Source organism: Acipenser ruthenus, chromosome 35 (genome assembly GCF_902713425.1).
Source record: "Acipenser ruthenus chromosome 35, fAciRut3.2 maternal haplotype, whole genome shotgun sequence".
Lineage (NCBI taxonomy): Eukaryota > Metazoa > Chordata > Actinopteri > Acipenseriformes > Acipenseridae > Acipenser > Acipenser ruthenus.
Window position 1 is genome coordinate 5,469,313 of NC_081223.1, and position 17,663 is coordinate 5,486,975.

At 43.2% G+C, this 17,663-nt stretch overlaps 1 long non-coding RNA gene across 1 annotated transcript in view; it reads left to right on the forward strand.

The window, feature by feature from the left end:
- Positions 1 to 3,633, forward strand: part of LOC117968432 (uncharacterized) — a 43,599-nt gene extending 39,966 nt beyond the window's left edge. The window contains exon 3 of the long non-coding RNA XR_004662295.2: positions 1,388 to 3,633. This is a non-coding gene — a long non-coding RNA (uncharacterized LOC117968432). The remainder of the gene's footprint in view (positions 1 to 1,387) is intronic.
- Positions 3,634 to 17,663: the final 14,030 nt, after the last annotated feature.

Sequence of the window (17,663 nt, forward strand, 5' to 3'; positions counted from 1 at the left end):
TAACCCTGGTATTTGGGCGTGTAAATTTACTCAGGCTACACCAGATTGCGAACTTCATCTAAGAAATGATGTGGATAAATGTATGTGCCACAAGCAGTACAGGTGAATTATTAAACATTAGGCGAAACACAAGTGGTTTGCGAAGAACCGTTGCAGTATTGTTATAAAAACTATATAACTACATTCACAGTGAGTAACACATTGGATCCGTGAGTGATCATAGAAAATAGAAGTAACTGAACAGTGACCAGCCAGCCCATAAAGCAGTCAATGAAACGCAAACAGCTACAGTAAAATATAACATTAAAATATACAAAATCTTCTTAATGTTCTGGAATCTGAACACGTGGTAAAGCAGAGTGATACATACAGTAGTACTAACATTAGTTATATTTTTCAAGCTTATGTTAACCAGACAGTTTTTCACGATTCTGTTTATGTCTCGAAATATGTGTTGTAAACTTCTACGACTACACGTCGTTTGCTTGTGCTTGTAAGTCTTCTCGCTGATGACCCACGTTGCAGTCAGGCAGGAGGGATCACTGGCTTCTTGGTAATAATAGTCAATCTGAAATGCAAAGTGCAAATCCAAGTTTTAATGGGGCATGCAGAGTTTTAATTGTGTTGTTTGCAAAAAGTATATACAGCCCAAACTTTCACTACCTCCGCTTCACTACAGATAAACAATTTCCTATAATCTTCATTGTCCATTTACTTGTTCTTAGTTTGTCTTCTGGCTTGCAAACTGTGTTTTGACATCTCTTTATATTTTCTAAATACTGTGTGTCTGTAAACCACAAAGTCTAAGAACAGTCATACCCTTAGCAACCTCGCACCCTATAGGGGCGCTCTGTGTTTAGATTTCCTATTCATAACAGACTATGGAAGACAGTTTATTTGTCTTTTTTTAAGTCTTTGATGAGTTTTGATGCAGTTTATCAAAATGTTCTGATCAATTTGAAATGTAAAGTTTATTTCCCTTCTGAGTGTTACAAAGGATAATTGCAAACTGATTGCACCGGCTGTTAAAATAGCTAATTGAATAAACCTGTGAAAGGATTGGGCCACGGGTTCAGTAAAAGCTCACAGCTGTATGAACAAAACAGCTTTTATTGTTGAGAATGGGAGCGTAATAAACAACAGGATCACTATGGAGAAATGATACGGACTAGTGGTGGGAAAAGTGAAGCCTCTTGAACCACTGAACCCTCTGATTCATAAAAGATTTACTGAGCTCCATAGTGACATCTGTTGGTAGAGCCGCGTCATTGAACATACGAGTTACAGGCTGCCTGAAACCTGGCACGAAAGACACCGTAAAGCACAAGCTTTGTCAGTGTCATTTTTTTAATTAGTGTTTTATTATTTTCTCCCAAATTATTTTTAGGCTCAGCTTACCACTACCACCCTGCGCTGACTCGGGAGGGGCGCAGATGAACACTCACTGTGCTCCGACGCGTGTGCCGTCAGCCGCCCGCTTCTTTACACTCTGGAGACTCACCGTGCAGCCGCCTCAGACCTACAGCGTCGGAGGACAACGCAGCTTACAGGCAAGCACGCAGGCGCCCGCACAGACTACAGGGGTCGCTGGTGCCTGGTGAGCCGAGGAGACTCTGGCTGACCTAGCCCTCCCCCCCCCCGGACGACGCTCGGCCAATTGAGCGCCGCCCCCTGAGAGCTCCCGTCCACCGTCGGCTGTGGAATAGCCTGGACTCGTACCGGCGACGTCCAGGCTATAGAGCGCATCCTGCACTCTAGCGAGTGCTTTTACTGGATGCGCCACTCGGGAGCCATGTCAGTGTCATTTGTGACTTACAAAATTAAGTTACATTTTATAATTTCTCTGTTATCTGGTTATATATCAACCACACGTGATTACCCAACAAAAAAGCCAGTCACGCATACGCATTATCATACTTGAAATGTAAAATTGTTGTACAATCGAAAACACGATAATGTTGCTTTAGAAAGGTAGGCATATCTGACCTGATGTACTCGGCTGTGAAATTAGAGTTGAAACAAGTAAGATATTTGATATTACATTTGTTAGCCAGTTTCCCGGTGGCGCAAAAAGTTAGTAAGTCGTGTAATTAGACATGCTAGTCAAGCTCAGGATCGAATCCGTGCTCCTGTGAGAAAGTGTGCGTGTAGAGAATTTGTTTTAGATTTTAAAAAATAATAATAATTACATTTTACAAAATGCAAAACTTGTATTTGTTGATATTTTTAAATAAACTAATTGGAAAAAGAGAAAGAAATAATAAATGCTTCCTTCCAGGAGTAATCTAGGCTATATTTCAATGAAGCATTGTATGGATTCTGGTTCAGTCAGATCACGTGATGTGTTGCTTCATGCGGAACACTGTTTGCTTCAGATGGTTCAAAACGGGTTACGTCATTTGTTTGCTTCACATGAAGCAGTGGTCATTTGAATCTCCTGAAGTAGTGAATCACTTAATCATGTGACTGATCCGAGGCATCAATGAGCTCCTGTGAGCGATTTGAAGCCTCATGAGGCAGTGAACCCAATGTATGATTTGACGCCTCAATGAAGCAATGAACCTCGTGAATGATTTGACGCCGCAATGAACCTCGTGAATGATTTGAAGCTCCGCACTAACGTAGTTGAATCAGTTGAAGTTGAATCCAAAACTCATAGGCATTCTAGTATTAGGAATATCATTAATGGGTCATTAGTTCAGTGTCTCATCGGTGTCTCTATGATGGCTAGATTATTACAGATTACACTATGTAACACAATTTTTGTTCCTGGGTAGTAAGTGTTATTTCCTAATTGCTTATGCCTCAAAAGTATAGAAAATGGCTATTATGCTCCACAAACTTTGCTTTTGTGACCAGGACAGTGATATTTTGAAATTTACCTATTTCCAATGAGAAAACGGGCAAATTTGTGTCTTTTCGTTCACATAAAGTCAGAAAAAAAACAACATATGAATCCAAATTAACATGTATTTATACTAAAGTAATACAAAAATGAGTACAAAAGATTTAGAAGTGAGTAGTTTTTCGAGATTTACGATTATACTGTAAATCACTTTCACGAATCAGCCCCCAAATATAGTCTCCCATAATGTCTCCCATAATTGGAAACATAAAATAATAAAAATGTTTATTTTATTAAATTTCAGTAAAACATACTTGAATGCAAAGATTTCTACATAAACATCCATATATATTTTTATTTAAAAAAAAAAAAAAAGCCTATTACATATATGACTTAGTGGACACAAACCGGACCTCTGGATTGAGGTTGATTACTTCATCTCACTAAACTCACCTCTTCAGACAGCACCTGTAAAACTCCTCTGTTTTTCACCTGGGACACTATCACCCTTCCTTAAATGCACTCTTATCTGCCCCCTATTTTACTGCATTTAATCCTGTACTTCAGAATACTGTAATCTGCCAAGTGTTTAATCTGTAGTATTTTGTATTTAATCATATCTTGATGTAACTATCACTGTCACTGTTATCTGCTGTATTATTGAATTGTATTTTGTCACACTTGTACTTGCTTGAACCAAAGTCATTGTATTTATCTTGCTCTTATTGTATTACTTGTACTGTAACACTTGAAATGTATTTGCTTACGATTGTAAGTCGCCCTGGATAAGGACGTCTGCTAAGAAATAAATTAATAATAATAATAATAATAATAATAATAATAATAATAATAATAAACTCATAGAGCTGCCACGGATCCCACAGTAATAACACAAACATCGACAAGATATGGTGCTTTAAGGTGTAATGGTGTTTTTTTCAATAGTATAACAATTTGATATTTATAAATTATATTTATTTTGTTGATGTATCACAATGAAATAATATTGAATTCAAGACTTCTTTGACAAAGGTTTGAAAACACATTTTATTAACAATTATTTCTGGAAAACATCTCAAATAATCATTACATTTATTTTTATAATAATTAACAATAATTAAACTGCACCTACAACACTGTCAGGAAGATTTTACTCTGTGAGCGTGCGTGACTGAATACCCCGAGCATCTGCAGCTTCAGAGGATCCGTAGAACTGCTGGCGTTTGTGTCAAGTGATGTATTGCTTCATGCGAACCAATTGAACCTTTGAATCACAACACTGTTTGCTTTAAATGGTTTGAGACGGGTCGAAGCGGGTGAGGCTTTGTCCCCATCACTAGTGTTTATATGTAAAAGTTTGTGAAAGAACGGTGCTGTTTATCGTGACGCAGTGGGTGAGTATAATCACTGCTAGGTTTAATATGTAACAATGATGATTTCCATTACACGAGAGTAGATGTTAAAACTTCATGCTGATTTGAACTCGGCTCTCGCCAAGATAAGCACCAACTAAGACGTAGCTTTACAGTAAAATAATGTGATCCATATGTGTTTCCATCCATTTACGTTTCCTTCCATATGATGATGTAGATATCCTTCTGTCTGGTGTTAATGGCTGAAGTGTAATGCTGGCTCCAGGGATCAGCTTATTTTGCCTCCCCTGGCGCATCAGCACACACAACGGCTGCGATGCTGGCTCCGGGGATCAACCACAGTGCGGCCTCCCCAGCGCATCAGCATGACAACCGTCTGGACTGAGCTAAGTAGGGTTCATCTCTGGGGTTTTCAAGTGGGCACCTTCCATCCTCAGTGTTTCGTCGACTAGCCCACGACACCTCAAGAGGGCTCGACGGTGATTCTGGCGTCCCAGTATCACCCCCCTCCGTCCCCCACTCCTGGTTTGGAGATAGATGAGCAAGAGAAGAGACCATTGTCTGGTATAACCATTTATTATTGTTTACAACGGACACATGGGGAAAAGGAGACCCTTGGGTGTTATAATCTTTTATTGTTGTTTACGACCAGACACTTGGGAAGAACAAATCTTTGTATCAAACAATATCGGATTGTGCTGAGGTGGTTGTCAAAGCGCAGCAGGGCCACCTTTCACTGTTCCTGGAGGTGGAGTCATTTCCCTGACTTACCTGTGCTTCACTGTTCCAGGAGGGGGAGCCATTTCCCCGACTTACCTGTGCTTCACTGTTACGGGAGGGGGAGCCATTTCCCCCACTTACCTGTGCTTCACTTTTCCAGGAGGGGGAGCCATTTCCCTGACTTACCTGTGCTTCACTGTTCCAGGAGGGGGAGCCATTTCCCTGACTTACCTGTGCTTCACTGTTCCAGGAGGGGGAGCCATTTCTCTGACTTACCTGTGCTTCTCTGTTACGGGAGGGGGAGCCATTTTCCCAACTTACCTTTACCCTACTGTTCCTGGAGGGGGTGACAGTTTCCCAATGTACCCGTGCTACCCAGTCACAGGCTCAAGGGAGGTGATCATTCCCAGCCGGCAGAAGACCACTGAGATGAAGCTGGGAGTCGTATGTTTAAAGCTCTAGAATAAAGTGAGTTAGTTAATGTCCGTTCAGGACTAGGGTCTATTAACTGACAATTGTAAATAAAAATCCACTCACCGTGTATTTCCTGGTCCTGTCTTGACTATATCTGGGAAATTACACCAACTAGTGGCAAAAATCGGAGTGACAGTTTAATATATATAATATATGTGTGTGTGTTTCACAGGTGCTCATTTGTTCTGCCAGAGCTCTGTATAGACTTGTCAAAGGTTTACATACCCCAATGCTGTGGGACTTTCCATGCAGGTGTGTAAGCGTTTGACAGGGGCTGTTTTATCTCATTTTATATTTGTCTTTAAATTTAGTATCAGTGTTTTTTTTTGTTTGTTTTTTTCACTTGATTGTTTTGCCTCTTTTCAGCTTCTTATTTTGTGTAGTACTTGTGTACATCGCATGCACAATACAAACACACAGTACACACACACACGCAGTACAGACGCACAGTGCACACACAGTACAAACACACAGTCCACAGAGTACACACACAATACAAATGTAAGGGTTTATATTTTTGGTATTGTCACTGAAGGTGATGCAGGTAAACAGGATTCCCTTACCCAGTGTCCTCACTGCCTGGCAGGAGGTTTCAGCGGCCTGGGTTTTGTGTCGGTTTTAAAAGTTCCTTGGGTGTGCCGTGCCTGCAGGGGAGTAGAGGTTCCCCACCTTAACTCTTCAGTGGTGTTGAAGAGGGTGTTATAAAATAACTATTTTCACTGACCTGCATCCTTCATAGCAACTATCTTAGCAAAGACAAGTGACATCCAAAAGCGAGTGTGTCTCACTACTCACGTACCCAGGTTTTAGATGTGATCAGTACAGCAATGATTCACTGGGACCCAGCGATGAGGAACCCTTATCCTTGACAGACTTTGGGAGACTGGCGGTCTCTCTCTCTTCCATCTTCTGAGATTTAACCTCTCTCCCTGGCGAGTATCTCCCCTCACACACCAGCGCTACGATTCAAACTACAGCTCCAGAATATCTGTACGCTCTAAACTTGTCTGCGTGCTTCACTTTATTGAAACAAACAAGGGTGCTGTGCTGTGCTGTTTGTTGTTTTTGTGTTGTCTTGATTTGTAAATAAATCTGCATGAGCGCTTAAACTGCAGCCTTCTGGTCTCTGAGAATAACTGCCGACGCTACACAGTCACAGTTATAAACAAAAATAAAATACACAAACCTAATATTGAATATGGAAATGACAACAGAAAGTGGATGATGACAAACCTTTCTGGTTTCATCACTTTGTCCAAGCCGATGGCCTGTAAAACATGAAAGGCTTGCGCGAATGATTAAGGCTCAGGCAGCCATAAAAAAGCTTATATTCACCTCAAGTCTGGATCAAAATGAATGACTTGTTAGCCATTTTACTGTTCTTTTTATCTAAACGCCACAAGCCTACACGGTTTAAAGCTGCGTGGATGTTTTAAGCTGTGTGCAAGTTTGTCAGTATGTGCCTCTAAAAAGGTAAGACATTTAAAACTGAACTCATTTTGACACACTACAAACAAAGTTTTATTGTGCATGCTGTCAGTGCTGCAAACTTGAGGGGAATACATGTGAAGTGTCTCACAATCACACAAGTTGGGGCAGCGTGTTTAAATGAACCTGGAAACAAAATGAATGCGTTTCCAGCCGATGTATCGTCCTCGCCTCTTGCAGTGCTCTACTACATCTACAAGGCACATTTGCTGGACCTGCATCCTAACCTCGGTATTGCCTTGCATCTGCTTTGGACTGTGCCTGTCACAGCAGCTTCAGAAGGGAGAAGCTTTACTTGCCTTAACATGAAATGAATCAAAAACTATTTATTTCTACAAAGTCACAGACGGGACTTGCTTGACGGGACTAGGCAGGTATTGATGGTGCACCAGATTTGCAGAACTCTGATTATTATTCAGCTAGTGTCGTTGTTGCCCCGTTTGAAAGTCACTGTATAGTAGTGAAGTATTACTGGTAAGAATAGGGGCCCAGGAATCAAGTGTTTCTGCTGTAATTTGACATTATAAGGTGGAGTTTTAAAACATATAATTTTTAAAGATATCGTTCACATCAAATGGTACATAGCATTATTTTATATAAGCCCAAACACTGGTCCAGAATATTAGTGGAGTACAGGCTCCATGGGCCCCTATGTCAAATACCAAGCATTGCATTATACATTCAACATTATTGTTTAGATTCAATAATGTGCCACTAGCATAGCAGTAGTTAAATAACAGATCAGGTTGCCTGTATACTGGGAGAGCATTGGCATACACACCTTCAGCTGAGCAGGATGGACTGAGAGTGCTTCTCCAAGAGGCATCGCTTGTGAGCTACTATCCTCCACTAACAACCCCCATTGACTTTTCTCCACAAACACCCACCACCTCCCCAATCCTCCACCTTTATAGCTGATGACTATGCCTTCTAGTGCTCCAAAGTAGAGGACATTTAGAAGGTATTCTCCAGACCATCTTCTCCTTCCCACCTCATTCTCAACTTTCTCACCTCTATCTGACTCGGACCTTTGCTCCTTACTCCTGGATTCCAGGTTAACTACTTGCACCCTGGATCCCCTTCCTACTTGCTTCTTCCAATCCATTGCCCTGCTCTGATTCCTTTTATCTCCTCCCTCATTAACACCTCTCTGGCTCCTTTCCCTTAGCCTTCAAAACCGCTCACGTCACCCCCATTCTTATGAAACCTTCTCTTGCCCCTTCCTCCACCCAGAATATTACCCTGTCTCTCTTTCCATTCCCTTCTAAAACTCTTCAGCGAGCTGTCCACCGCCAGCTGGCATCCTTCCTCAGAGAGCACTCTCTGCTTGACCCTCTTCAGTCAGGGTTCCATCCTACACATTCCACAGAAACCGCCCTCCTCTCTGTGACCCTCTCCTCTTTGCTCGGCCTCCCTCCCTCTCCTCCATCCTAATTCTCCTTGACCTCTCCTCTGCCTTTGACACTGTTGATCAAGCTATTCTTCTCTCCTCTCTTTCTCTCTCTGAACTGGGGATCTCAGGCACTGCTCTTTGACACTGTTGATCAAGCTATTCTTCTCTCTCTCTCAATTCAATTCAATGGTGCTTTATTGGCATGACTTACAAAAGCAGGTGTTGCCAAAGCAATTATACAATACAGACATGTATATATACAATGCATCATGAATACATATATATAAACAAACTGATTTATAAAGTACAGTAAAAAAAAAAAAACATATCACTACTAACAATAAACATGTATCAGGACAATAAGCATTTACATAATACATACATGCCTACATACACAACAACATACATACTGTATATACATAAGTGTGTGTGTGTCTCTGTGCAGAGCTCTCATTGTGTGTCCCTCAATCTGTGACATGCAGACACATACTGGGCTGCTAGTTGGGCTGTGCTTCTCTCCTCTCCCAGGAGGATTGGGACTTTTTCAGGGTTGGACATGTTTGGGAAGTTTGGGAGGGAATTTGCAAATTTTTTAAAATAAGTTTGTCTATTTTCCGAGTATTTTTTTACATTGAAGAAGGAAGTGCATCTCTGTCTCAACCTCTCCTGTCTCACAGTGACCACAGAGCCTTTCTTCTTTAGGAAGCCAGGTCTGCCGGTGACGGCCTTTTTCAATGGCCAGGCTGTGGTCACTGAGCCTGTACTTGGTCAGGATCTGTCTCTGCTTTGTATCTCTGACAGTAGAGAGATACTCTGCCAGAGTGTAATCTCTTTTTAGGGCCCGTTAAAACAATCCAGTTTATTTTGAGATTTTGTTTCTGTGTCCCAATGTTTCAGATAGCAGTTTTTGGTTCGTTTTATAATTTGGTTGACTCTGATTGGGGGCTGGTAAGCAGTGCTGCCCTGAAGCTGGTTTGTTTTAGTATTATTAGTTGGGTTCAGTGCAGTGAGCTTCAGGGCCAGCTGGCTTAGAGGACTCTTTTCAGGGCTGAGCTCTTGGGTTTGCATGGCCTCATACTGGAGGGAGTCTGATTAACTTTTCTTTAGGTGCATCCAAAACTTTAGTGCTCTTTTCTTTATATTTATGAGTGTTGGGTAACGGCCTAATTCTGCCCTGCATGCATGATTTGGTGTTTTTCTTTGCACCTGTAGGATGTTTTTGTAGAGTTCAGCATGCAGGGTTTCGATTGGGTGTTTGTCCCATTTAGTGTAGTCCTGTTGACTGAGTGGACCCCATATCTCACTACCATACAGCGCAATGGGCTGGATGACACTGTCAATTAATTTTAGCCATATTTTGATAGGAATATTTATTTTATAGAATCTTCTTTTGATGGCATAGAAAGCTCTTCTGGCTTTTTCCTTTAGTGCATTCACTGCTAGGTTAAAGCTCCCTGACGCACTGATAGTCAGGCCCAGGTACGTGTAGTCTGAGGTGTGTTCTAGTGTAGTGTTGTTTAGGGTGAAGTGGTATCTGTTTCCTTGAGTTCTGGCCTTTTTTTGAAAAATCATTATTTTGGTCTTTTTAAAGTTTACTGCCAGGGCCCAGGTCTGACAGTACTGCTCCAGCAGTGCCAGGCTCCGCTGCAGCCCCTGCTCTGTGGGCGACAGCAGGACCAGGTCATCTGCATAGAGCAGGAACTTGACTTCGGTGTTGTGTAGAGTAAGGCCGGGGTCTGCAGACTGCTCCAACATAGTAGCCAACTCGTTAATATAAATATTGAACAGTGTTGGACTCAGACTGCAGCCCTGCCTCACCCCCCACCCCTGAGTGAAGAAATCAGTTCTTTTGTTGCCAATTTTGACTGCACATTTGTTTTCTGTGTACATTGATTTTATTATATCATAGATTTTACCCCCTACACCACTTTGAAGAATTCTGTAATATAAACCTTCATGCCAAATAGAATCAAATGCTTTTTTAAAGTCAATGAAGCAGGCGAAAATTTTGCCTTTATTTTTTTGGTGTACGTGTTTGTTTATTAGGGTGTGTAGGGTGTAAATATGATCTGTTGTGCAGTGATTTGGTAGGAATCCAATTTGACTCGAAATGGCCGATCTCTGTGTGGAGGGTGTTAAAATACTCTTCGTTGTAATAGGGGGATTCAGAAGGGGGGGGGGTGTATGCTGCACACAGGTATATGTCATTTTGACATTGGGCTATTCCCTTGTTAATTTTGAGCCATGTGTGTGTTTGGCCCTGTTTGACTGGGCTGATGTAGCTGGCCAGCTCCTCTCTGTACCACACTATAATCCCCCCTGAGTCCCTGCCGCGCCGGACTGTGCTCAGTTTAATAGAGGGCACTATCGCCTCCCTGTAACCTGAGGGGCAGTGTGTGAGCGCGTCTGCACGGCACCATGTCTCCAACAGAACTATCACATCAACATCTTTTGTATTTTTAAGAAATTCAGGGTCTGTGCTCTTCAGCCCAAAAGCAGAGGAATACAGGCCCTGAATGTTCCAACAGCTAACAGTAAATGAACTCATGTAATCCAACCAATATTATTCTTAATGAAATAAAATGTCTAACAATAACACAACCTTTTATCATTTTAAGTTCCCTTTAAACAGTAAAGTACAAATATAGTAATTCTTTTAGTAGTATTAATAATTATTTATTTATTTATACTTTATTTATTTATTTGTAGTTATTTACATGTAGATTTTTTTTTTTTTTTTTCTTCCCTACCCGAGTGTTGTAGGTCTCAGTTCAGCAGCCTGGAGCAGAGGATGCTGAGGAGCTGTTTGATCTCTCCCAGTTCGGTGGGGGCTGGGGGGGTGGGCTGGGACAGAGTTGCAGCATAGCTGAGTTGCTGCTGGTGGTCGCTGAGCCTGGCGGTAGTGGGACGAGTGGGGGGACGAGTGGGGGGCGGCTGTACGGTGTTGCGGGGGCGGGATGTGTGCGCTGCAGTGCGGGGGGGCTGCATGCTACGCTGGCCTCTGCTGGCACTGCTGCGAGGGGGGCTGGCTGGGCTACGGCCCATGGCTGCATCCTTCAGGGTCTTGGCAAAGACTTTGACCCCCTCCTGGTTGAGGTGCACCTTGTCGTAGAGGTGCCAGGGCCCCACTGTGGGGTGGTGTGCCAGGTGCACGTTAGGCAGCGCAGCGCAGCCTCTGGTGATCTCTGCGTTCACAGCGTTGATGGTGTGTGGGTGGGTGTCGGCTCGGGGCAGCAGCGTGGAGATGACCACTCTGGAGTCGGGGAACTCCTGCATGGCTCTCTCAGCCACCCTCCTCACGGCCTTGGCGGTGTCGTGGCGCAGGGAGCCCAGGTCGTTGGTGCCGGTGTGGATGACGATGCAGCTCGGGCTCCCCAGTGTGTCCCGGTTCAGCAGCTGCAGGGCTCGCTCCGTGTTTGTGCAGCGGATGTTGTTGACACGCCGGCTGGGAAACAGTCTCCTCATGTCCAGGTATTTCCCGTTGCTGTCAATGAGGGAGGGGGAGCAGGGGGGAAGCAGGGGTGGGGATGGGAGCGGGGTGGGAGGGGGACCGGGGGGGAGCGGGGGTGGGGATGGGACCGGTGTGGGAGTGGGGGGGGCAGCGGGGGTGGGAATAGGGGGGGAGCGGGGGTGGGAGTGTAGGGAGGGTGGTAGCACGGGGAGCAGGGGTGGGGGGCTGTGTATCTGTGGAGCTGCTCCCTCAATCCCTGCAGCTCCTTGTTGGTGGTTTTCTCTCTGCGCTGCATCTCCTCCTTGACGCTGGTCAGCTGGGTCCTTAGGTTCGCGTTCTCCTGCTGCAGGTCCTTCATCTCGCTGGTCAGCTCGGTGATGGCCACCCTGTTCTCTCTCTCTTGAGCTGGCTCACCTCATCTCTGAGCTGCTGGGTGATGCTGGTTTCCGTGAGTCTGGCCAGTGTAAGTTCTCTGAACTCCACAAACTCCAGCTCCAGCAGGGCCAGGCACTCCCGCATGTGCTGGGTGTCGCTGGGGGTCGTGGGGGTGGGCAGGTTGGTGTCGGGTGATGTGCTGTCTGAGGTAGGATCTTCAGGGTCTTCGGGGTCGGTGTTCTCGGGGTCGTTGGCTGTAGTGTTTGTTTTTTCAATCTCTGCTGCCTCTTTTAGTTGTTTATATTTTTTTTAAAAGGAGGTCAGGCTGGCCTCACTGCCCTGGATCAACACAGTTCCGCTGTGGTAGACATTAATACTCAAGACTGTGCTGTCCGGGTCAGAGTCTTCTCTTAAGAGAATCTGTCTACCTTGGCAGATCCCTCTTTTTGTGACGTTGCTGTACGTCTTACACACAGCAGTGTGCCAGGCATTGAGGTGTTGAGTGTAGAAGATGAGGTTGCTTCTCATCTTGTTGTCTCCTGTCCCAGAGTAGTCTGTGTACAGACACTCCGGGTTCTCTCTCAGCACGCTCAGTTTATGATGCTTCCTGGCCTGTGCGCTGCGCAGTTCAGCCGGGTACTGGAACTCCCTGCTCTCTGCACTCTGACTCGTCTCCATGGCAACCGGGAGAATCTACTACACTTTGTTGCAATTTCCAACTGTCACTGCCAACGGCTGCTTTTTGAAAGTAAACTGAACTTTTTATTTTATTTTTTTAAAAGCAAACTACTGCTGAACTTTTAATTTGTGTAGTATTTTTTGTATTTATTACTATAAAATTATAAAATAAAATGATGGTAGTGTAAAACGCTTACCTCTACCTCTGTAATTTTCTTCCTTTATTTTCCTCTTTTATTTACTTCTATCTTTTCTTTCTTTCTCTTTCTTTATCCTTTTCTTCCTTTTCTCTTTCTTAAATATTTTTCTTCTCTTCCTTTAATTCTCTCTTCTTTCCTTCCTTCCCTTTGCTCTGTGATTTTCTTCCTTTCTTTATTTTCCTCTTATTTCCTTCTTCCTTTCTTTATTTTCTTTCTCTTTCTTTTTTCCCTTTCTTTCCTTTTCTTTTAATTTGTCTTCTCTTCCTTTAATTCTCTCTTCTTTCCTTCCTTCCCTTTCCTCTGTGTTCTTTTTTCTTTTGGTCTTGGGATCTTCTTTTGGTGTTTTTATAATATTTAATCAAAATGTTTTCTCTTATTTTTTCATATTACGTTAAATACTACTTTAAGTACTTGTCACAAAGACGGCCGGAGTGGGTGGCGTCAGACCAGAAACAGGAACACAAACGACAGAGACGAATGGTTTTGCTCAGCATTTAATAAAACAGCACAGAAAATAAAAGGGTTTAACAGACAAAAACACGGGACACGGCACTACACGCCAAAATAAAAAGACAAACAAAACGGACTATACAGTAAACGGACAGACACACAAACAAACACGGTGAGTTTTAAATAAACAAGTATCGTGCTGGTCCTACCAGCACGTAATAGCAATTGATATTTAAATGTATTTCTCCTTCTCTCTCTCACCCGTTCTCCACTCACCGAACACCTAACCCCGACTGCAAGAAATGTGCGTCTATATATACTATTGTGCTGGGATTCAATTACTAATTAATTATTCACTTGAATCCCAGCACGTGAATTAATTACGTGCAACCCCGTGCTCACATATTACATTTAACCAGCACGTGAAGTGATTTGTGCTCTCCTCGTGCCTAAATACAAATCTACACTTTTTAAATATACGTGAAACACAGACCCGTTTATATCCCGTGTACCAATCTATACACCAACATTAACACACGCACGCAACATACAAATGCACACAGGGATGGGGCACATTGCCACAGTACTACTTTACATATGTTTATGTTATTAAATTGGCATTTTATTTCACTAAGAAACATATACATTTTAAAATTTTCAGGAGCTCATATTTTCTGTGACTGCTCACTCTAAAGCCTCTCTCTCTCTCTCTCTCTCTCTCTGAACTGGGGATCTCAGACACTGCTCTTTGACACTGTTGATCAAGCTATTCCTCTCTCCTCTCTCTCTCTCTCTCTCTCTCTCTCTCTCTCTCTCTGAACTGGGGATCTCAGGCACTTCTCCTTGACACTGTTGATCAAGCTATTCTTCTCTCTCTCTCTCTCTGAACTGGGGATCTCAGGCACTGCTCTTTGACACTGTTGATCAAGCTATTTTTCTCTCCTCTCTCTCTCTCTCTCTCTCTCTCTCTCTCTCTCTCTGAACTGGGGATCTCAGGCACTGCTCTTTGACACTGTTGATGAGACTATTCTCCTCTCTCTCTCAGAGCCTACGTGGCTTTTAACCTGTTTCTCTTACTGATTAGCTGACAGCAGTATTCTTTTAATTCCTGTATTTTCCTTCCAACATCACACTGTCCTTATTTCCACCTACATTGCTCATACCTTTTCTCGCATGCATTGCTGCACATGTACTCCCCCTTATTACTTATTAACAAAGTACTCAATAGCAAACTTTAAATCCCTTCCATAGATTTGAACTGCAAACATGTTTCTTCTATAAATGTCACCTTACAATACTTTTCCAAAAGTAATTCCCTACATCTCCAACTTCATGAAACAAACAAATCACTTTATTAATGCACGCGTTAATAACTAAGAACTGTGCATGAAAATAGGCATAGCAGTTAAAGTAGCACATTCATATGCATTGTACAATTGTTATTTTAGTGAGTTTAAGCTTCATCTCTGGAAGAAAAATGTATTTTATTGAGTTTACTAATTGAGATTGGACAGAGAAATACACACACCACCTCACCTCAAGTTGTCCGAAAAAGGACAGGTTATAAGTGTCCACAATGGTAAGTGTCCATACCGGTTAGACGTGTCCATACAAGTTAGAAGTGTACATACAGTACAGTGTTCATTTATATCAAAAGCTTCAACACAATCCATAGTTTGTCATACATGTTGATAAATGCTTTTATACAGTATAAAAAGTATAATGCATTTAGTGCTCACTATATGACTGTTCCACAATAGCTGAGTAGAATGATTTCATGCATGCAAATATCAGGCTGTCAATGAAAAGCCAGCACACTATGTCTCAAGCACATGTACGTTTGTTTCATACTTCAACTGCATTATTGACCTGCCGGCAGCAGACATTGTGGCTTTTATTTCAAAAGCTTTCCCAGTAGACTCTATGCTCCCAGCTGTTGCTTGTATAAGGCATTATCACAGGACGTTCCTACACTAAAGGACCCTAAAGTGAACCAGCGTTCATAGCAATTGTAATCATATGGTACAGAAAACATCATGTCAATGCATTCGACAGCATTATTGTTGTTGATGACATCATAGGTTTTGCTGAAGGAACACAGGGCTGTGGTTTTTTCTTTGATTGTCGGCTGAGGTGGATCAACATTATGTCCACTGGAAGTGTAAATCCTGTTTAAAAAGAACAGCATTACAATTTTTATATGAGGAACTGTATCTCGCAAGCCAAGATCTGTACTGCTAGAGTACCTGTGTACCTGGCCCTGTTTACTGGAGAACCCTGAGCTCATAACAAAGGTACATTCTGTAACAGTCTGTGTGCTGTGCTGTGCTGTGCGGTGTGGTGAGGTGCGGTGCTGGCTGTGCGGTGCTGTGCTGTGCTGTGCGGTTCTGTGCTCTGCTGTGCCTTGCGGTAATGCCTTGCATCTGCTTTGGACTGTGCCTGTCACAGTAGCTTCAGAGGAGAGAAGCTTTACTTCCTTAACATGAAATGAATCAAAAACTATTTATTTCTACAAAGTCACAGACGGGACTTGCTTGACGGGACTAGGCAGGTATTGATGGTGCACCAGATTTGCAGAACACTGATTATTATTCAGCTAGTGTCGTTGTTGCCCCTTTTGACAGTCACGGTATCGTAGTGAAATATTACTGGTAAAAATAGGGACCCCGGAATCAAGTGTTTCTGATGTATTTTGACATTATAAGGTGGAGTTTTAAAACATATAATTTTTAAAGATATCGTTCACATCAAACGGTACATAGCATTATTTTATATAAGCCCAAACACTGGTCCAGAATATTAGTGGAGTACAGGCTCCATGGGCCCCTATGTCAAATACCAAGCATTGCATTATACATTCAACATTACTGTTTAGATTCAATAATGTGCCACTAGCATAGCAGTAGTTAAATAACAGATCAGGTTGCATGTGTACATGGAGAGCGTTGGCATACACACCTTCAGCTGAGCAGGGAGTGCTTATCAAATAGGAATCACACGTAAGGTACTATCCTCCACTAATAATCCCCATTGACTTTTCTCCACAAACACCCACACCCTCCCCAATCATCCACGTTAATAGCTGATGACTTTGCCTTCGTCTTGTGCTCCAAAGTAGAGGACATTTAGAAGGTATTCTCCAGACCATCTTCTCCTTCCCACCTCATTCTCAACTTTCTCACCTCTATCTGACTCGGACATTTGCTCCTTGCTCCTGGATTCCAGGTTAACTACTTGCACCCTGGATCCCCTTCCTACTCGCTTCTTCCAATCCATTGCCCTGCTCTGATTCCTTTTATCTCCTCTCTCATTAACACCTCTCTGGCTCCTTTCCCTTAGCCTTCAAAACCGCTCACGTCACCCCCATTCTTATGAAACCTTCTCTTGCCCCTTCCTCCACCCAGAACTATCACCCTGTCTCTCTTCCCATTCCCTTCTAAAACTCTTGAGCGAGCTGTCCACCGCCAGCTGGCATCCTTCCTCAGAGAGCACTCTCTGCTTGACCCTCTTCAGTCAGGGTTCCATCCTACACATTCCACAGAAACCGCCCTCCTCTCTGTAACCCTCTCCTCTTTGCTCGGCTTCCCTCCCTCTCCTCCATCCTAATTCTCCTTGACCTCTCCTCTGCCTTTGACACTGTTGATCAAGATATTCTTCTCTCCTCTCTTTCTCTCTCTGAACTGGGGATCTCAGGCACTGCTCTTTGACACTGTTGATCAAGCTATTCTTCTCCCCTCTCTCTCTCTCTCTCTCTCTCTCTCTCTCTCTCTCTCTCTCTGAACTGGGGATCTCAGGCACTGCTCTTTGACACTGTTGATCAAGCTATTCTTCTCTCTCTCTCTATCTCTCTCTCTCTCTCTGAACTAGGGATCTCATGGACTGCTCTTTGACACTGTTGATCAAGCTATTCCTCTCCCCTCTCTCTCTCTCTCTCTCTCTCTCTCTGAACTGGGGATCTCAGGCACTTCTCCTTGACACTGTTGATCAAGCTATTCTTCTCTCTCTCTCTCTCTCTCTCTCTCTCTCTCTCTCTCTCTCTGAACTGGGGATCCCAGGCACTGCTCTTTGACACTGTTGATCAAGCTATTCCTCTCTCCTCTCTCTCTCTCTCTTTCTCTCTCTCTCTCTCTCTCTCTCTCTCTCTCTCTCTCTGAACTGGGGATCTCAGGCACTTCTCCTTGACACTGTTGATCAAGCTATTCTTCTCTCTCTCTCT